Source organism: Apus apus, chromosome 1 (assembly GCF_020740795.1).
Source record: "Apus apus isolate bApuApu2 chromosome 1, bApuApu2.pri.cur, whole genome shotgun sequence".
NCBI classification, from domain to species: domain Eukaryota; kingdom Metazoa; phylum Chordata; class Aves; order Apodiformes; family Apodidae; genus Apus; species Apus apus.
Window position 1 is genome coordinate 15,030,341 of NC_067282.1, and position 22,780 is coordinate 15,053,120.

The 22,780-nt window shown below is 38.5% G+C and overlaps 1 long non-coding RNA gene across 1 annotated transcript in view; it reads right to left on the reverse strand.

Annotated features, from left to right (window-relative positions):
• Positions 1–663: 663 nt before the first annotated feature.
• LOC127380035 (uncharacterized) overlaps positions 664–22,780 on the reverse strand; it is a 46,070-nt gene continuing 23,953 nt past the window's right edge. The window contains exons 2-3 of the long non-coding RNA XR_007888414.1: positions 17,534–17,714; positions 664–2,244 (exon numbers count right to left, since the gene is read on the reverse strand). This is a non-coding gene — a long non-coding RNA (uncharacterized LOC127380035). The remainder of the gene's footprint in view (positions 2,245–17,533; positions 17,715–22,780) is intronic.

Consider the following 22,780-nt stretch of genomic DNA (forward strand, 5'->3'; position numbering starts at 1 on the left):
TGAACACATTTGTATATAATTTGTTTTATCATTAGTGCTTAATTAAAGCTGTGCAGTTTAGTTTTCAATCCACCAAAGTCTCTCTCTTTCTCTCTCTCTCCTTCACTACCTGCATGGGAGGGGCAGGGGATCAAGAGCATTGTTGTCAATCCTGAGTCGAACAGTGACAACTCCTTTCCTCCTCCAGCTGTTAATGGGCACAAAAATGGCCAATATGAAATATGCCTAATGAGAGTCCTGCCTTATTCTGTCTTAATACAACAACTGTTTCCCTAAGGGACAAATTATGTCCCTTGCATATATTTGCACATAATGACATTATGTCAATTGCATACACTCAACCTATTCACCAACGACTTGACAGTCCATCAATCAGAGGGAAAATATATATTGCAATAAGCTGCACAGGCTACACATTAATTTGGATTATATATATATATTATATTTTTTTTAGTCTAGTGGTACTGTTATCTTTAAGCCACGCTCCTTTATATCTGTGTTCAAGCATACAAGGAACCTTGAAGAAACCCATTCTTTTTAAGCAAGTTTCACAGAATGTACTCACATGAACCCAAGTTACTCTGTAGTTGCAAACTGATCTCAGAGTAACTGTGTTTATTGACTGTTAAAGCTTGATAACCTTTCCAGTATGATCATGGCCTGTGGGTCCTCTGCCACAAAATGGTGCACCATCTCTTGTGGAGGTGTAGACTAATCTTAGACTAAGAGGACAGTGATAACAAGCAGGGTGGCTTGTGGATTATCCTCAGCCCATGATGCCTGCATGCTTGTGGTCAAATGGCTCTTTTCAGCAGAAGGAGGATGTATTCTGAAAGAAGGGATAGGGAGGAGAAAGTAAAGAACCAGGGCTCAGCTGTGGGTGGAGGTGGGTAAGTACAGTTTGGAGCGTTTGGGACCTGAAGATTTGGGACCTGAAGAGAATGTGCACTGGAGGCAGGAGCTGTCATCCCTAAGGTTAGGGGGTGGAGAGGGACAGGCAGGGCTGGCTTGAGAGCACTTTTGTGATAGATCAAAAGATCTATAGATTCATACAAGACACCCATTTTCACCTCAGCGCCTTCTGCTACTGCTTCCCTTGTTATGGACTACTGATTGGCAGAAGTTCTAATGCCTTTGCAGAGAAAGGGATTGAGAAAACCAGTGTTCAGAATTTGAATTTCAAGTGAGCCTGAAGCTAATTTCAAAATACCTTGCGTTATGGTGATGGAGACTGCTGAAAATGAGGCGGAAGTGCCTACCAATCAGCTTAAAGCCTAATATCCAGTGGAAGCTAGAAAGCTGAATGTTAACCCCTGACCCCAAAGAAGGTGAAAACTAGCTAACCTTTCACAAGCATTTAACTGTCATGTTCATTTTTGTTTAGCTTTTGTCCTAGTATTTTTCTAATACAAATCTACATCTTACACCAACAAATTCAGCTTCCCTGTCAGTATGTTATGCTCTCTCTTCAGTGCTGGATGCACAAATAATTTGAGGATCACAGCCCCAGTGGTGCAGGTTAAAGGCAACCATATATTAGCTGTAAAGGTATTGGTATATCAGATGAGATAGCAGCTATTATACAAACAACTGCTTCCAGAGATACCTGCAACTGGACCCGAGGGTCAATCCCCACAACATGTGTCCGAAGGTATAATGAACCAGAGCCTCACTGGATATTAAATCCCACTGGCTACCTCCTCCCCACATGACTGTTAGCTAAGGGTATAATGTGCCATGCAAAGTCAGAGTTGAGGAACTGATAGTTTGTGGAATTAGGTGGGAAGAAGGGGGATATATGTGCATGATTGTTAGGTAATCCTGCTCTCCCTTATAGGAATGTTCCTGGATTTCTAAACATTCCCTGCCCATGATAATGTTTTCCAAACTAGTAACATTACAAGGAATTTAATAGAATTCTCTTTAGCACTGTGAAAGCTGTTAAAAATATAGGTTGTCTGGTGTTCTACATGTTAGACAAAAGGTTTTCATTATCTGACAAGTATATAAAATTGATTCTGCAACTTTGGCCATCTGACTGGTTTCAAGACTTATTACAAATTAAAATGTAGTCCATCCCTGTGGTTTCTGCTAGCATGATCTACCAGTGCAAAGATGGCCTGGGATGTAAGCAAGACTTCTGCAACCTAGATGGATGGATCAGTGGCCAACTGAATACAACCCCGAGAAAATTCTTCAGTCTCCAGATGAAGAAGAAAACAGCAACTGCTTTCTGCTACATGCCTGCAGGGGAAAAAAAATGGATTTGAATTAGTAAATGAGGATAGACTGTGGTCTGAGCCTCAAGGGTTGGAAGAGCTTTCTTAAGATGGATCTCTGTGGGCCACAGCCTTTATCATCACTGTTGCTTGTCAGGAAAAGTTACCTGCATCCTGTCAGGGAGGGAAGAACAGGCAGGCAGGCAGCAACAGCATTTAAATGCAAAGTGTGTATTAGCATAAGCTGTCAGATAGTGAAATATTGCTCTGTTGTTGCTCCTGACTGTAATCACAGTTACCATGAATTTGTATTCTAGTTTGTAAGTTAATGTATTAGTTATATATCTGCCAACACAAGAACACAGTTAATATTCCTTGTAACTAGAAAATACTTTAGTTTTGTTTGCTCTCTTTTGTATTTGTTTGTATTTTTGTATTTTGTGTTTGCATTTGTATTTGTTTCTGTATTACAGAACTTCCAGTAATTTCAACCAATTTACATTTGATCTTTTTCCCCTCATGACTTCAACAGGTAACCCTAATCCTTCCCAAGCCAATGCAAAAGCATGTTAATATTGGACATAGCAAAGCTCTACTCAGGATTTTTGGCTAAGAAATTGTTTTCTTGCTAGGAAAGAAAAAATGTAAGTTATTTTTTTCAAGAAAATTGCCTTTGAACAGGAGTTATTTATAGAATATCAAGAACAATTTGGCTAGTGATCAGTTTTCATTTGCTTGTTGATAAAGCAGCCCCGATGAAACTTCCTGAACCTTTGTCCTAATCCAAAATTTAAAGAAAAATCCAAGTAACTTTTTATTCTGTTTTACAGTTTCTCCTGGTTCCAGATGTGCATTTATAGTTACATTTTATGGCTTATTACAAAGCCCATTAAGTGGAATCCATGAAAATTCTCTAGTCCTAGGCAAGGGAACACAGTCACTGTGGTGGGTTCCTGTTCTCACTGAAAGTTCTGTGAGTCCTTATGCTTAATGTGACATGGACCAGCATGATGAGAAGTGCCTTGCTCCAATTTCTAGATAGTTCTAGGTTTGTCTGCAATGTGGACAGGTCCAGTGGAAAGTGTTTGCATTATATGCATGTGACAGTCTTCTCAATCAGAGGTTCAGCTCAAGGATCAGTATTGTCTGGTTTTAGTCAGGTCTTAGTTCCCACTGAATTGGTATTTTAAGGTCTTGATGCTGCTTGGTGTCTGCTTTTGAAGTGCCCTGCATTTTTCTTGTAATATGTAAGTGAATAGAAATAGGTATTTAATTATGTCATCTAAGAAGATTTTTATCTGGGGTTGAAACCAGAAATATTGAAAACTTGTGAGATATTGCTTTTCCAAGATTTCAAACAAATTTCCATGAATGTAGAAACATTAAAGATTATATTAATACTATTTTATGTACATTAGGCATAGATGCCACCTTGCCTAACTTCTGTAAAATAGTAAGTGCCTAGTCTAAACTCATTAAATGGCCTCCCTTGACAGCTAAGGGAAACAAGGATATTTTCATGTTTGAAGGGAGACATTTTCCTATACAAGAGAGTTTTTGTAGTATAAGATTAAATATTATATGGAGGTTCTAATTTCTCTCTGCTGATATAGGTTAGACAAAAATTTCCATTAGATATTTAACTCTTAGCTGAAATGAATTAATTTTATTAATAAAATAATGGATATTTGCATATTTTTTCTTTTGAGTATTTTTTTTCTTTAAACTCAAGCAGTAAACAAGAAGTTCTGATATTAATCCTTGATCTGTCTTTATCTGAGGATGTAACTTTCAGTTTCTGACATATGAATATGGAGGCTTTGAAGCAAAACAAAAGGAAGGGAATGATTACTGCATACCTTCGTGTTTTATTTCCTTAGTTTGGTCATCCTTATTATATTATGAAAAGAAAAAATCCTACAAAAGCTCTTGTCATTTTTATGGGTTTAATAGCTAAATAATTAAAAAATCAAAATCTATAAAAATCAGATTAAAATTCAATCACTGTAATTCAACTAACAAAATTCAAATAATGCCTTCTTCCAGACTGGGATGACTGAAATCCAATGAATTAATTGATGAAATAACAATAGTATGAAATTAAGTCAACAATTACTCACCAATCATAGAAACATAGAATCATTAAGGTTGGAAGGGACCTTAAAGATCATAAAGTTCTAACCCCCTGCCATGAGCAGGGAACCCTACCACTAGAATAGGTTGCACAAAACCTCGTCCAACCTGGCCTTAAAAACCTCCAGGGCTGGGGCATCAACAATCTCCATGGTAAACAATTCCAGCTCCACGCCACCCTCACAGTGAAGAATTTCTTCTTCATATCTAACCTAAATCTCCCCTCTCTCAGGTTAAAACCATTACCCCTTGTCCTACCACTATCTTCTCTGATGAAAAGCCCCTTCCAGCTTTCCTGTAGCCCTTTTCAAGTACTGGAAGGTGCTATAAGGTCTTCCTGGAGCCTTCTCTTCTCCAGGCTGAACAGCCCCAACTGTCTCAGCCTGTCTTCAGAGCAGAGGTGCTCCAGGCCTTTGATCATCTTGGTGGCCCTTCTCTGGGCCCTCTCCAACAGGTCTATATCTTTCTTGAGCTGAGGGCACCAGAACTGTACACAGCACTCCAGCTGGGGTCTCACCAGAGCAGAGTAGAGGGGCAGAATCCCCTCCCTGGCCCTGCTGGCCACACTTCTTTTGATGCAGCCCAGGACACAACTGGCTCTCTGGGCTCCAGCACACACTGGTGGCTCATGTCAAGTTTCTCATCTACTACCACCCCCAAGTCCTTCTCCTCAGTGCTGCTCTCCAGCCATTCTCCTCCCAGCCTGTATTTGTGCCTGGGGTTGTGCTGACCCAGGTGCAGGACCTTGCACTTGGCCTTGTTGAACTTCATAAGGTTGGCATTGGTCCATCTCTCCAGTGTGTCAAGGCCCCTGTGGATGGCATCCCTTCTCTCTTGGGTATCAACCACACCACACAGCTTGGTATCATCACTCAATCCCATTGTCATGTCTCCAACAAAGATGTTAAACAGCACTGGTCCCAATACTGACCTCTGAGGGACACCACTCATCCCCTGCCTCCATTTGGACATTGAGCCATTGACCACAACCCTCTGGGTGCAGCCATCCAGCCAATCTCTTACCCACCGAGGGGTCCATCTGTCAAATCCATGCCTTGTCAGTTTGGAGACCAGGATGTCGTGTGGGACAGTGTCAAACACCTTGCACAAATCCAGGTAGATGACGTCAGTTGTTCTGCCACCATCCACCATCCACCATCTCTGTAGCCTTCTTGTAGGAGGCCACCAGATTGGTCAGGCATGACCTTCCCTTAGTGAAGCCATGTTGGCTGTCATCAATCACCTCTTTATTTCCATGTGCCTTAGCAGACTTTCCAGGAGGATCTGCTCCATGACCTTGCCAGGCAAAGAGGTGAGACTGACTGGTCTGTAGTTCCCTGGGTCTTCCTTTTTCCCCTTTTTAAAAATAGGGGCTATGTTCCCTTTTTCCCAATCAGCAGGAACCTCATCAAACTGCCAGGACCTCTCAAATATGATGGACAGAGGCTTAGCAGTTTCATCTGCCAGCTCCCTCAGGACCCATGGGTGAATCTCATCAGGTCCCATAGATCTATGCACCTTCAGGTTCTTTAAATGGTCAATGTTGTACATTAGTTAAGATTCACTTAATGAAATGTGGTAGACAGACATGACTCTTAGTAGTGATTAATTACAGAGATAAAATAGAATGTAACCTGCTTCCCTTGCACTCTGCTATGTGAGAAGGAGTCTCAAGGTTCCTGTTCAAAAAGGGATTTACACATTTAACCCTTGCTCCTTGCTTCAGTATAAAACAATGTTTATCTTTATTTTAAGGGTTTCTGGTAGATTCCTTTCTTCTGTAATTAATTTATCAAATTAAAGTGATACATGGAGTTTTGGTGTTTGCCAAAAAATAAGGATCTTCTTGTGCATTTCCTGAATATGCAAGCACATACATTTGCAACTGTGCAGATACTAAGGAGAATATCGGAACAGTATTTGAAGGCAGAGGTAATATTTTCATTAGTCAGTCTTATATAGCTTGAAGAATGTGACAAGTCCCTTTCCAGATCTGCAGTAGAAATAGAGATATTAAAATCTAATGTTCAGAATTTGATGAAGTATGCATTGCATGAGTAGTATCCAAATGAGAGGGCAGTTGGTATTTGTGTAGTTGGAAGGAGGGAAGAATGTGAAAGAGTACAAAGGTAGTTACTGTCTGGGGTAGAGACATGCATAACTCAAGATCCTATAATATTCTATATCCTCAAACCATGATCAGTGTAATTATTGGTGACTTTTCTCCCTGTGCTCATAGTTTTTGTGTATTTTGATTCTCTCAGAATATTTCCAAATATCCAGTCTAACAGAAACAGCAAAGATATTATTGCTTATTCTAATCAGATAAAGGATTGTCTTTCATGGTAAACAGATTTTACAGGAACAGAATTTAACAAAATTCCAAGTAAACTGCTAAGTATTTTCAAAAGAAAATTTCAAAATCATATGCACTAATTCTTACCCAAACTGTAGCCCCCCTCAAATTTAACGATACATATGATATGCTTCAGATACATATTTAAGACAATAAAAGTTATAACTTTTATAAATACAGGAACAAGACAGGAGATCACCCAGTGAAATCCAGTGTACTTTACAGGTGTTACATGTGCTACATTCCTTCTCAGCTCTTTGAACACTATGGAAAGGATACTAAAATACATTAGAAGATCATACCAGTTTATTTATCATGTATTTTAAGGTAGAAAATCTGTGAATAACATATAAAAACTATATGTGATTGTTCTTGTACAGTATTTGTCAAAGGTACTTAGATTGTAGTCTTGCTTGTAGCTTCCAAAGGCAAGTTTCTTTGTCTTCTAATGCCAATTAAATAGTTATTCAGGTTAAATTCAATAGAATTTATTCCCTGAAAAACTCTACCAAAATTACTTAAGGAAGGAATTTCACTGATTATGTTTTGTAAAGAAATCATTCTAATTTGCCCTTACACGGTGCTTGGTAACAAAGGATCTCAAAGCATATGACTATTAATTAGATTTCATTACCTGTCCCTGTGCAAGACATGCCTAGCATTATAATTTAAACTTTTATTACATGCATCAAAATCTTGGCTTCCCTTTTCATCATTGCCTTCCCATGGGAATTGCTGAGCTGAATTTGATATGAAGTTTGTTTTCCTCAGTTGTACCTGAGTGAAGTGACTACATGACAATCAATAAAGGCTGATAAACTTTTTAGGTGTAGTGGCCCCTGGAATGGAATCTCAAAACATATCTTAAGATTCAGTAAAAACATCCCGGATATGGAACAACCTAAAATAAATCCAGGAAATACTGAAGCAAAGAATGAGTCTTGAGATTTTGGTTCTGAAGCCCATTCTTTAAAGATGTGGACATGTACCTTCCATGTTGGATTCCTCGTTCTAAGTTTTTCATGGAAAATAAGCCTGCATCTTCATTTATAATATACCTTTAAATGCAGAAACTCTGCAGGGATATAATGCTGCCCTTTTTATTTCTTCTGCAAGAGCAAGCATAATTTTGAATTTAGGAAGGTCATCCACATCCCACTTATGCTATTATGACCCTTTTTTGGATCTGGCTCCTGAAAACTAAGTAAATGTAATCAATCAAATCTTCCACTCTTAGAAAATTGTAGGAAAGCATTTTTATTAGGAGGATAACAGAGCACCACAAAAAATAACCCAGGGAAACTGCAAAATTTCTATCCTTGGAGGTTTTTAGGAGTAGGCTAGACATAGCTATGATTGACTTGATCTCGTCTTGGCAACAGACCCACTTTAAGTGAGACATTGGACTAGGTGGCCTCATGATGTTCCTTACAACCAAGATTACTATAATTCTATGAAATCATTCCCATTGTGGATATCTATTACGGGTAATATGGCAGAAACCAGCAATGCATTGTCAGTGTTTTAGCTGACTACAATTGTATTATGTTAACCCAGCTACAAATCTGTGAAGAGCCTTGTTGGTTTGGGGGATTAGTATTGCTCTGATTAATTTGCACTTACTCTGTATTCAGCTTCTTGCTAGTTTTTGTCTGCTTTTTCTACAACTCGAGAGGCTAAGTCAGGAAACGGGGATTCATGTGAGACTCATGTGACTCATGTGAGTCGTGAGACTCAATGGCATAGTCAGAAATACAACCAGAAAATAACTCTTAGTCCTTGTGGTGCTGACTGCATTGACCAGCCACATTAACCAGAACACCTGTTCTGGATTGTACAAGCAAAATGAAGCAGAGCACAGTAATGGGAATTAAAGCTCTGCTTCTTGGCACTGTGTGGCACTCCCAGACTTCTGTGCAGTGATCAATATTCAGTAGTCAGTACTAGTCACAGCCATCACTCACAAATAATAGGTTATTTTTTATTTCGAAGCATTTAAGAGAGAGCAAAATATTATGTAGTGCTTCCACTTTCACTGCAGTTGAACAGCAAATATCAATATAAGACCCTTTTGTCTTTATTTTTGCAATTTACTGCCCTTAGAAGGCTTCACTTCTCTTGCAAGACTTTTCAGAGTCTGATGGTGATCAGTCATTTGACTGCCATCCAGAGCTTACCCTCCTGGCTGAAAATTAAGAGCAGGAACATTATTTATTTATGTATTTATTTATTTTGTCATTACAGGGGTGGGTTCAATTGAATATGAGGCAGTTAGTTAGTCACAAGCAGTTCAAAGCAATTTGAAGATAACTGTCCAGTATATGTGCATACAAATATATACACACACATAGAGCACACAGCACAAATGTGGTTTTTAATATAATAAAAAACACTGGACAGGAGAACTTGGGTTCCATTGCGTTCTTATATTGACTTCTAAATTAAAATTTACTGCATGGGTAACCACAGGTTGGGATTAATCCCAGCTTGATATAGACAACTAATTTCAAACTATTTTCATTCTATGATTTATGTGGAGAAAGTGGGCACCATAAATCTGTGTTTCATCTCTTTAAGTTTCTAAGACAGATGAATGGATATAGTAGGTGAATCCCATCCAGCACCTTCCCACTGCAGCTCAGTTGTAATTAATGTCATCATCTTCTTAGTTAATTCTTTCAGAAAGTGAATATGCCGGGTTCCAAATATTTTAAAATTTGAAATCAGTATGTGATGTATTCTGCTTTTTTCTGTATGGTGCCTTACACAATTTTAGTGGATTGTCTCTCTTTATAAGACTTACAGAAGCTTCTCTTTCTTCTGGGATCGACTGTGAATATTTTTTTTCTGTTTAATTTTACACCATAATAATTTCCTATTCTTTCTTCCTCTTTCGTTTTTCGGGAAACCTCATTTGAATTCAAGTATCACTTAAGAAGCAGAAGTTGATCTCTGTTGTCAGGAGTCAATATATAAAATAAGAAATTAAATATTGATGAGTTCAAAATCAATGCAAACATTAAGGAACAATACATCTTGCTCAAAACAGGAAGTGGAATTAGAAGTTTTGCTCTGGTATATGTGCAGCTGTCACTGAAATTCACTATATTTGTGTGTATTTAGAGGTAAAATCTAATCAATTATGCCCTGCTCCATATTTTAGTCACCGTATTCATATTTCTGTGTTGATGCATCTATTTCAGACTTCTCAACTGAATGAATGAGTCACTTCACTTACCTTTCTAAATGGAATCTCTAGAGAGATGAAACTAAAACCATGGAAAAAGAAAAAATGGCACTTCTGTAAAGTCAGCAATAGATTTTACGAAGTTCACTGTTGTAAATCAGGATTAAGTGAAGTATTATGACTGAAAAAATATATTTCCAAGGCCTATTATTGACCATTACTCATGAGCTGAAAGAACACAGATAGTTTCAGATGGTTTTAGTTAGTAAAAAAATATGCTTCATATGTGTAATAGTACTAAATGTTTCACAATAATTTGTATTCATATATGGGCTGCACAATTACTTTTTATTTATTTTCTTTATTAATTTCTGTATATCCATACTTTCTGGGACTTTACTTACTGGAAAAGATACAATAATCAGGAATAAAATACAATTATGGGAAATATGAGTCATGGGAGAATGTACTTAGCAAGATAAGCATGCTGAAAAACATAGTGTAAGAATTTGGCAAAAGTAAAGCAAAATTAGAGCAAAGCTAAATTGTAACCATTCTGTCCAAAATTTCTTGATTCAACCAAGATAAACAATCGCTATGACCCAGGGGAAAACACATCAATTCTCTTATGTTTAGTACTTCACCTATTTCTTGAAATTAGCATCCTTGTTTTGGAGAAAAGGCTTCACCTGTGTCAGGAATAGCATTAATGGTTGACATTACTATTTTACACCTGTGCAAGCTGATTCCCTGTTAGCAGAATTACATGCCTTCACAAAACGTTCAGTTCCCACATGCTCCCCAGTGATGTGATGCCTTTTAACATCTGTACTCTCAGTGCATTCCTGACAACTTTGAACATCCTTCATCCACCTTGTTTCTCTGTATGATGAAGCTATTATCACATCTAAATACACTTCAGGAGCAAAGTTGGACTTTCTCATTATTGCTGCTTCCTTCTGCTCTGTGCCAAGGTGCTGCTATATGCCAGAACAAGCCAAGAAACTCACTTCTGTAATTTTCTGCTAAAGAAAAGTTTCAGAGAGTGAATTTGAGCCCTAGAGATTGGATAATCCACATTGCTTTATTGTAAATTCTGCTACCTCTGTTTCAGGCTGGTTCATTCACTTATTCCAAGATAACAGTGTGGGAGGTTCAGGGACTGTTTCTATACGGAGTAGGAATGGGTGTGTACCAGGTCCTTCTGTCTTCTAAGAGTGTCCCAAAAGACTTTGCACTCAAAAATCCCATGAGGAATACCTTTACCCAGTGAATGCTACATATAGTCTCAGTTTCAATTAAAAGCCTCCCACTGTTATGTACAGACCTCAGATTATTTTCACAATTTCAAGAGGAAAATTTTTTAAAAAAAAATCAAGCTTAATCAGAAAGCAATACTTCTGCTGTACAGCCACACGATGTCCAGAGGACACCCCAAACCAAGGAGTATGTAGTATGGATGTGATAATTCTGTCCTGTCAATGGAAGAATCTGAAAATAGCTTCTCTCCTTAAAACCTCTTTCCTCTATCCCAGTCAGCAGGGAAACAGGCAGGCATTGCAGGAGGACAGCTTGGCTGAACAGAAACTCCTGATGGAGTTCAAATGCTAAATGAAAGCTCAGGTGGAAGCTTTGCTAGGAGGTGGAAATGGAGACAGGCTACCAAGAAGAAGAGTTTGCAGTGATTCTTGCAGTGATGAGTGCCAGGCCTCTATTGGAATCCTTTAACAACAACAATGGTAAAAGAGAACAATTATTAAGTATCTGTTAGTCCTCTATTTCATGTATGTCCATTTTTGGGACATGTTTTGGACCACACTATGTATGAAAAGAGGGAGCTAGGTTTGTTGAACCTTGAGAAAAGTTTAGGGAGAGGATCTGGTTGCTTTCTTCATCTGCATGAAGGGAATTATGAAAAAGATGGAATTAGACTCTTCTCAGAGATGCATGCTGGAAAGAAAAGAACCAACAGCTGCATGTTATAAAAAAGGAAATCCCAGTAGACACAAAGAAAAAGATTTTCAGACTGAATGTGACAAAGCCTGCAGAGGCTGTGAAATTTCCATCTCTGGAAATGTTCAGCACTGGTTTGGAGAACAACATGAACAGCCTAATATGACTTTGAAGTTGGCTCTACCTTGAACAGGACTTTGGACCATGTGGTTTCCACAGATCCCTCCCAACTTAACCTTTTCTCATTCTATGCCACCCAGTTCCAGATGCAGATATGACTTCCTATCTGTCAGTTAGTGACTTACAGCTTGTATTTGAGTGGTATGAAAGATGAATTCATTGGGGTCAAAAAGAGCAAGGACAGAAGACAGATTGGAAGAGAAGAAAAGGAATACTTCATTGCAAGAAACCTCAGACAATTAATGGAAACCTCATGTGTGAAGCTTAAGCTGTGGAACATATAGCTGGTATGACTTTGTTTACTCAATGGATATGAAAATGGTGCATTAGGGTGGGTATCACTGGGATACTGAAACATTGTCACATGCTTTTGCTGAAGAAAAAGTCAGTAGTGACACAGGGGTCTGAGAGCAAAGAGAAAACAATGGTACCATTATCAGTGTGTAAAAAATTGATACTCTGGTTGGGAAAAGAAAAGACAGATAAGGCCTGGTGAATATGAAGACTGTTGAGCACCAGTGGGAATGGAGAAACTGAGAAAGTTCTTTGTCATTGTTGCTGTGTCTGGTGGTTTCTGCAATGCAGTGTGATGGCACTGAGGGAAGTGACAGCAAAGTGGCTGTTGGAAGCAACAGAAGACATGAAACTTACAGAGAAGGTGTTATAGATGTGCCATGGGAGGCCAGTGAGTGCTCACAATGTTTGGGAAGAAGTGCTCTTCCCAAATCATACTCGCCATACTCAGGTATTTGGGCTGGAAGACATGAAGGAAAATAATTTATTTCTTTATTGCACTTGGCCAGACACAGATACTTCCCAGAAAGCCACAAGCCCATAATAAAGAATAAAAGCATAGTTGTTGCACAGAGGAATGTCTTTTCTAACCTAAAATAGTTTGTATTTTATATTCAAAGCGTGGAAGTTTATGTTCCCTCATAAATTTTACACTATCTTAGTGCAACTCAGGGATTTATTTTTTTAAATCATTCTACATGTTACAAAAAATAATAAAATATTATTGGACTCTTCGTTTTGGTATTTTTTTGTAGCTATTCCTCTGGTAAATTTGATGCCACAGAAACACTAATCTGTTCTAAAACTTATGCATTTGTCACTTTTCTATGTGAGTCCTTCTGTGAATCTTTGTAATGCTAGAAAAAGAGTGTCAAGGAGGAAGACTTCTTCTGTGTAGTCGCTTTTTAATCTTGGTTCTTGCGCTCCCTAGTTCACAATGATGGATGCAAAAGGATAAATTCTTCAAAAAGACAAAACTGTCACAAAATGTCTCTTGTTTTGGAATACTGAAAGTAGCCACAGGCAGCCTTTTTTTTATCTGTTTCCTCCTTTTAAAAGTTGAATTTCAAAACAAGACCTAAAACTGTAGAACCACTTTGGTTTGTCTCCTAGCTTCCTGTGTTTGAATAAACATGTCAATCAGGCTCAAATCCTCTGTTTCTATCTTTCATATGCCTGGGAAAAGAACAAATAAAAGAAATGTCTCTCTTCTCTCATCCATTTCCCATGTTTTCTTTAGTCCTAGTCCACAGGGTCTGATTGGAAAGAAATTAGGAGTTCTGTCACCTGCTTTTCAAAGATGTGAATCTGTTTAAACTAAATGTTTCTCAGGCCTCATGCATAAAATGTTTCACATTAGCAGAAAACTAACAGAGATCAGTGTCTGGCATCATAATAGTTCAGTTTATTAAGTGACGCTGAAATTAACTGCAGTGGAGTTAATTTTAATTTCTCATGTGCAGATAAGTAGGCTCAGAAAAGGGAAAATGAGACACAAATCAGTTAGGTAGACAATTATGTTCTGGCTTACTAGGTGAGAGATTTCTGTATGCATTTTTCAGGTTCAAATGGAGTATCCTGATCAATGCTGTTCTTTCATTCAGTAGCACATTTTGTCATTAATTCTATATTACCACAAACTACCTATGAGTCACAAATGGCGTGCTTAGTAGTCAGGTGTTTCTTTGTCTTATAAGCAGAATAATATGCAAATGAACCAAAGACTGCAAAATTTCAACATCTGTTGAGCCATAGTTAATGGAGCTTCTATCATTCGTGTCTATTTGCTCTGTGCTGTTGTTCTGCACATTTACTTGTATGCAGCTTTGTCATACCAAGGTCCCTTCCTAGGTCCTCCTTCTATGAACATTTCAGTTCACAACTGCTTGCACAGTGAAAACTTGACTTCACCAGGAGATTTCCTTGAGTAAGATGCACTCAGAGTACTTGACTTGCCTCTGCAAAAAGCTAGAGGGGAAATGACAGAAATTTATTTATTTCAAGACAAGCAATTCTAGAACAGTGTGATTACCTGGTTCTTACAGAATACATTTAACACTGTAATGCAGTTTTTACACCAAGACATATCTGAGTCTGTGAACAAATATAAGCTGTCAGCTTGTTCCTTTCCAAGATCTGTGTGATGACTTTGTACTTCTAATCTGTTTATTTTGTTTCTATTGTGAGTCTCAAAAACATATTTTATGTTGTAGAAGCTCTAATTGACACTTGAATTTGGTAATAGAAGACTTTTGTCTTCAGTCTTCTTGGGCTTTGATTGTAATTTCAGGTTAGTATGTGACTTGTTTGTTTATGCTCAAGCTGTCTATAAAACTCACTTTATGTTAAATTATATATATATCAGAAACTAAAAGAGACAGCCTAAAATCTTAAAGAAGAAACCTTAAAGCTAACATGAGGCAAGAACAGGTTAGACAAAGAGGATCTCTTCATTTTGACACCTATTACCTAAGGAACTGTAAGGAAGTTACAAACTCACATTTCCAAGTCCACACTTGCACATTCAGTATGTTCAGTAGTGAAAATGGACTGGAAATAGTAGGTATTCCAGAGACATGCCTAAAACACCTATAGCAGAGGGATACAAGACAAATAGTGTAATGGATGAACTTTTGTTCTAGCCTCTGAAGTGTGGAAATCCATGTGTCTAAATGTTCTCATGACTCAGTGGTCTTCATAAGTGGCTGTTTCTTGGCTTTAGAAACTCATTACAAAAATAAATTCCATAAATACATATTTATGGGAAAAAAAGTAACCTTTTTTACCAGCTTTGAGTTTCTGACTCTGTAAATACAAGCTGTCTTGTGCCACAAGACAGCGTGAAGAAGGAGCTGAAGCTCCTTTGATATTCTGTGTAAATTCATGGCCTTTTTACATAGCTACCTGCACCTTCATGGGGCAGAAATGAACTATTTTGGTAAACAGATACAGGAAACGCAAACTACAAAGTGAAAGACTCTCCCAAAGTGATTTTTCTTGTTGCTGAAATGTATCCAAAGTTAATTTTGTTTTGATATCTTTTGTTTACATTTTTCTTTTCAATCTATTCATCCCACTGGTAAACCTGAATCAAACTATCAAATCAAGCTTCCTGTGAGCTCAGTGGGCATAGGTGACATCTAAAGACTGCAGGTCATCCAGCCGGTGCAGGTGTGTACCCAGAAGCTTTTGTGTCACAGAGTGACAATACCACTTTCCTTCCCAGGGAAACAGCAGAGCACTGCCTTTACTTGCCCAAAGACCAAACAAATGTTCTTTTGCACCTTTTATTCCTATTTGTACATGAATTAAAAATTAGTTTAAGTTGCTTGACAGGCAGCAACGTCAAGACAAGAGCATCTTGCTGGCTATAAAACAGCATGGGGAGCACTGGTGGAAGTACCTCCATCCTGCTGAGAGCCTTTCTGAGAAGCTCCTTGGCTGGCTCTCTATGTTAGGAGTGGCAGCTAGTTTTGCAATAAAGGGTAGTTTTAATGGTAGCTTCTGTAAAGTGAAGCCACGGGACTCCTTTCAATGAGCCACTGAGCAGCTTTTGTGCATCTTTTCAGCTCTGTCCCTGTCAATAGGAACTGACACCAGTAATGGCCAAACTTACTGTCATTCAGACATTGCCAGCTGTGTCTCAGGCACTCTTAATGATTACTTAGGTATCATTCAGTTCCAAAGGACCTATGTCTCATCTATCGCTTTAAAACTGCTCAGCTGTTATAATTGCACAGCTGACTCAGCAGGGACTGTAGTAAAGTCTACAAAGACAGTTAATGGGGACCAGTAAGAACTAAAAGAAATTGGCTTCTAGCCACTCAGTGGAAAAGTTTCTCTCTGCAGGGTTGGGTGCTGGATTTTGGCTGCCCCCTGTTCTGGGGGTGAAAAGCTGGGTATGTAACCAGAACAGACCAAGGCATTGGGATTGGTGTGGATGTTGGTTCCTGAAATCCAGAACAAGGTTCCAAGAAAACTTTGCCCATGAGTCACCTAGACTTGCTAAATTTCTTCCTTTGAATCTACTTCCTAAGTTTTCTAATCACTACACATTTACATACAGGCAGCCATCGTAAGTCCTGCCTCCTGTCTGCTACGCTTAGAAAACTGTGGGAGCCATTAAATAATTCAAATACAATGTGCAAGTGCTTAACGTGGGCACAAGTTTGGGGTACTGGACCTTATATGAAGAAATACCTGTCTTGTACACCTGAAGAAATTCAGATACTTTCCTGTGTGAAACAATTCCTGTGGCTTAGTATGTGGCTTCTGCTGACTACCTGGGTTTTGAAAATTATTTTAATGAGATATTCTCTACATAATAAGAGACTTGTAAGATTCCCATTGATACCAGTTGTCTAAAACATTGTGCTATGATATCTAACATAAAGGTAAGTATATCCGTGCTGAGGCTTGATCTGAAATCTATTTCTCTTCCTAAATCAAGTGAGCCAGTACAGCAACAAGAAACAGAATCATAGAATGAGAGAACTGTTTAGGTTGGAAAAGACCTTTAAGATCATTAAGTCCAACCATTAACCTTAATTTACCAAGTCCACTGCTAAACTGTATGCCTAAGCACCGTATCTCCACGACTTTTAAACATGCCCAGGAATGGTGACTCCACCACTTCCCTGGGCAGCCTGCTCCAGTGCTTGACAACCCTTTCTGTGAATAAATTTTTCATAATATCCAGCCTAAAGCTTCCCGTGAACAATTTGAGACCATTTCCTTGTTACTTGTGAGGAGAGACCAGCACTTGCCTCTCCACAACCTCCTTTCAGGTAGTTGTAGAGAGAGATAAGGTCTCCTTTTCTCCAGACTGAATAGCCCCAACTCCCTCAGACAATCCCATAAGACTTATCCACAACACCCTTCACCAGCCTTGTTTCTCTTCTTTGTACCCACTCCAGCACCTCAATGTCTTTCCTGTAGTGGGGGGCCCAGAACTGAACACAGGATTCAAGGTGTGGCCTCACCAGTGCCAAGTACAGGGGGACAGTCACCTCTCTAGACCTGCTGGCCACACTATTGCTGATGTAGGTCAGGATGCTCTTGCCCACCTTGGCTAGAAATAGAAGAAGAAACAGGCTGGAGCCCCTCCTCTTCAGTAGGCAAAATAGTGGTGGGTAGAATTATGGCAGAACCAGTACTATCTCTGAGCCACTGAACAATTAAACATATTAGTCAGGCTAATTAAGTGCTTACCCCTGAGACAGTGTATCACTTTTTCTTCCATCCATGTGATGACTTTACTTCAGGCTGGTGGTTGAGGTAGAAAACCTGAAGAGATGGAACTGGAATGGCTGTCTGCATCACTCTTCAGGGGGCGTTTAAGGATGGCTGAACAAAGGCTTCTTGCTTGGAAAATGAAACTTTTCAACAGCTCCTGTTATTTAGAAAATGGAAGGATACAATTAAACCTGAGACTGAAAAAAATGCCTCTTAACTAACTGGAGCTGCTCCAACTTAAATTTTCTCCATATTGCATGTTGGAAAGCACCCAAAGAGTTAATGTACCTTTTCCAAAGTAGTTATTGAAGAAAACATTTTGACACTTTTTTCTTATTCATTCTTCTAAGATATTCAACTGTAACTCATTCTTCCAGCTAGTTATAGCCCCCTGCCTTGTAGACTGTTCAGTACATTTCTTCTCTGCTAATTTTGTATTGTCCCTTTTCACTGAAATGTGAAAGGGACCTATCAGCAGAAACAATTATTATAGTTTTCTTCTCTGACTTCAGAGCATAATTATAATTCTTTTGTTTTGTCTGGATGCTGTAGAAACTCTTAATTGACTTTTAATTAATAGCCAAGCTATCTACAACTGAAAATTCTTTTACTGGCATATATACCTTCAAGATTTACATACCACCACTAACCCACTTTACACTGTGCTTGAGCGTGCTAAGATTAGGCAGAGTTATTCACAGAAAGGAAAGCTAAGAAGGGCAAAAGTTGCAGCCATGTGCTTCCTGGGAACTTATCAAACAGAAACAAAATCTATTAAAAAAATACCAAGGTTATTCCTTGCACAGGCTAATCTGTTGTGCTCTGACAGCTCAAAACTTGAAACCAGGAACACACTTTTGGAACAGAGAGCTGCCGTAAGCCATGAATTTGCACAAAGTGGAATTGGCAAAGCAGGGAACGTGAGCAGGCTGAGCTTAGCTTTAGATGTGTGTTTTTAGACTACCTCCCTCACCTTCAGCTTCTTATTTTAAAATGTATTTGTAGCCATGGAATTTTTGCATGAAAAGACACTACTTCAGAGCTTTGCATAATTTGCATTCTTCTCCCTCTGATCTTTGTGTTGGCTGCTTACAAAGAAAACTATAACAAATTATCACTGGACTAATCAGGAAAAGGTAAAAATACCAATGCTACATTTGACATTTATAGCATCTCTTATGTACTTCATCCTTATATCCAGTAATCTCAAATAATTTAAAACATTTCTATATAGAGCACCCACAAAACTGCACCCACAAAGCCATTGTTGCAATACTTAGTGTGCACAGGAGCTGTCAATCTCTGTTCAGGGTAATGGATCCAGCCTTTCAGAGAAATTTGTCTGCATTAACCTGGTCCCTCATGCCTTCAAGTTTCTTCAGAAACCCTCAGACATGGTCAAGGGGTGTGCTCTCATGTTTTGGCCAAGTGAAGAAAACTAAATATGTTATGGGTTTGGGTTGAAGTACCAAATCAGCTTGACAGAAAGAGCTTAGTCAGCCTGAGTAAAAGAGCCTGTTTATGCCTACTGGCAGAGAAAAGCTTGTGCACCAATAACACAGAGTTACACAACCCCTTGCTGTTTGTATTTAAGATGCAAAATTCAGTGCTTCTGAATAGTGTTTGTCACAGGCAAATGATCCCCATTTCTGCAGTTACTCAGCCACAGCAATCTGAATTTTCAAGAGAGATTCCTGAGAGATCTGCCATTAAAAGCAGCTCAGTGGATGACTAGCCACCCTTTGTTTTTGTGAACCTGTCCCTCTAAGTTGAGCAATGGTCACACAGGGGCCCAGCAGCACAGTATAGGACCAAGAACTCTGCCCCACACACTCCCTGCATCCTTTCTCCCTCATCCATACAACTTCTCTATCACCTTTAACTCCTTTGCAACTTCATCAGAGATTATTGCCTGCTGTGGCTTTTCTAAAAAATGAGACTGCAGCCAAAATCTCAAATGTGTTTTGGTTCATCAAACTCTTAGGAGCTTAAAAGAGTCTGGGCAATACTTGCAGAGTCTGATGTAGTGTATCTTAAACAGACCTGAGGGGTTGATCATGCCTTGGAAAGCCTTTCTGCTGATTTTAGAAGTGTCTTTTGAATCTTCACAGAAAGGACAGTCATATATATTAGCTTTTATGAAATGGTCAGAGTTTCTTTGTTGTGTTCATTTCTCAACGCTTCAGAAAAGTTTGTTATTATCAAAGAATCTGACTAGTCAGCTTATGTCCATTATTTTCTACACAATATTAATTGTTTTCATTACACAGGTCAGTTTAATCTGCCAGTGAATTATTATGAATACAGCTTGACATGGTCGTTTGGAGTGTGGATTTTGATTTCATTATGTGTCAGTTTCACTGGAATTATTCTCAGTTTAATCTGATGGAAAAGGAAATCATAATGAGCCCCAAGTTTTTATGAACCAAAGACACTTCATTTGATTTTGATAGGACATGCTTGTATATTCATAGGCAGACTTGGCTGCACAGCAATCAGCTGGTATTTTGCAGCTCTTGCACCACCTGAATGCAGAAAATGAAAGAAGTTTCTGCAACTCAGATAGGTCTCATTACTAAGTGATGGATGGATGGATACTCTCATGTGCACAGTCTGCAGCACCTTGGAGATATGAAAAATTAAGAATGGCATAAAATTAACACAGAGCTTGCTGTTCCTGTATCTCTTAGGATGTAATTTAATGATTAATTCTCCTGAGAATAGTCTGTGTCAACTGATCAATGCAAATGAAAACTGTTGACAGGCTAATATCTGCAGTGACTGCTTGAAAGGAGGTTGTGGCTACGAAGCTGTAAGCATCAGAAGTAAAACTTGTATTCCAGACCTTTTCATCCTCCTTTATCCTTCACTCAAATCTAGTGTGTCTGTGAAAACTTGGAAATACACTCAGTACTGACAGGAATCTTCTGCAACCCAGGTTAGGTCAGTAGGGTTTGATAGGACATCAACCTGTGTTGAGTATGCTCCTATATGTTCTGTAAAATGCCTCATCTATTATCTCTCATGTTAGAAGACAATTTTCTGTATCTGCCTCAGTATATCCTCTCTCTGTCTTGTTTCTGAGAGCCTAGAGGTTTCAAATGGAATTTAAAGCAGGAAATCAGAAGGATTTTGGTTTCTAAATCTCTTTCACAAATATGTTGAGAAACACATAGCAAGTAGCTCAGCTTTCCGGACTGAAAAATATCTGCATGTTGTTTCCTGTTTTTATGCATAATGCAGTTCTAAGAATTTCTTCATTAATAAACTTTCATATACAATGTCATCATTATGCATATTGACTAGAAATCCTTAAAAAAATATTCAACCTTATTTATAAAAACAAACATACAAACAAAAAAACCCCTCAACAAACAACAAAATAACTGGGGGTTCAGACTTGACATTAAAAAGCATTTATTTGTGGAGGGGGGATTCAAACACTGGAACAGACTTCTTTAAGAGGTGGTCGATGTACCAAGCCTGTCTGTGTTTAAGAGGCATTTCAACAATGCCCTTGGTAACATGCTTTAACCTTAGGTCAGAGGTTCAATCTGTAAAGATTGAGTAGAATTGAGAGTAGAAAATGTCAAAGAACTTTTGAATGACTGTATATAGCCAAAAGTACAAAAAGCAGAGTATAATATAGTGTAGTGTGGTAGTAAACAACTATCTCATGAAAAATCTGTTCTGCCAAGAAATGGCATCCAACTGATGTTGGCTTTCCCATACATACTGAGATCCCTGCTAAACTGGGCAATCTGATAAGCAGAAATAATAGCCTTATGCATGTGTCTTTCTGCAAGAACGTTGTTCAACAATCATAAGCATTTAGTTGTCAGGTATGATGGATTTCTCAGAGGAAACTGAAAGCCACTACCCTGAGCTTGGTGACTTTGTCAGCTGTATCCTGAAAGCTTGTTAGATTTTTATATTTGGTTCCACACGTAAGTCAGTATACAACTCCCTGACCTCATGGGATGGACAGTACCAAGAACAAAGTTCCTTTGTGAACTTGGCTGTGTTTTCAGAAAGGGATTTTAAATGCATCTAATATTTTTTTTCAAAGCTACCTTAGCTCTATAAACTGTATTGGAATAACCTCTGGCATGTGCGATTATTACTGTTGGAGGAGACACTACAGGACTTAGCACAAAGCTGCATCCAAAAGTCAAACCAAATACTGCCTAACAGGTGCAAAGCAAGTATTTAGGGTAGTTTTGGAAAAAATTACTTGGTAGGAAGTCATAAAGAGCTGGTCTGAACCTGACAGCTGCTGCATCTGCTTCTGAAACTCTTTGCAGGACTGATAACATTAGGGAGCACAACAAACTTTATATGATGTTCTCCTCTTGTTCTTGTCAAATTCCTAGTTTAAGTGTTATTAACGTTATTTTGGCCATACTTTTGTGTCAAGGTTGATGAATTGTATGCACAGTCTGACACAAACCACACATGCACAGGTGAGGACAGTGTCTGGGAAAGCATTGGTTATAGGGAAATAGACAAGAGCCCAGATCAAAGGCTGTGAAGACATATGTAAATTATTACATTTACATGCTCAGTATCTTTTTGTTGATGTGACTATCAAACAGGTGCATGATTTGATGAGCCTGTTATCATTTAGACCAGCTAAGACAAATGGGGTTCAGCGTCTTCATGATAACCTGGAAAGATGGCTGGATACTTGATCCAGGCAGCAACCTCCCAACTACAGAACTGCATGAACTTCTCTATCTGATTGATGTTGATTAATTTTGCACGCCTGGACTTGATAAGCTGCAAGTCACATCAAAGACTTTAAATGAAAAGAGAACCTGACAGTAGTTGACTTGGTCTTCTCTTAGTTGTCCTGTGTTGAATGATGGAAAAGAAACTTCTAGAATAGTGATATCACACTGGATAAAGTGCAGAAAACAAGCATCATTTTTATGGCTTGAAAACTCCTGTAAGTGTACCCAAGGCGATATCTAAAATTCTGAGCATTTTCCATGGATTTGATGACAGTGTTTGACACAGTCAGCCAATGTGGATTTCAGAGCATTGTAGTTAGACTGTCCTAGCCATGAAAATTTTGTTCAGTCTTGAGATAAACAGCTCAGTGGTTGTATAAATGGAACAGATATTTCCAGTATAATAACTTAATCGTAATTACAATAAAAAAATCCGTTCATCATGTGAACATATAGAAATTATTGTGGATTTTTTTCTAGTAATAAAATC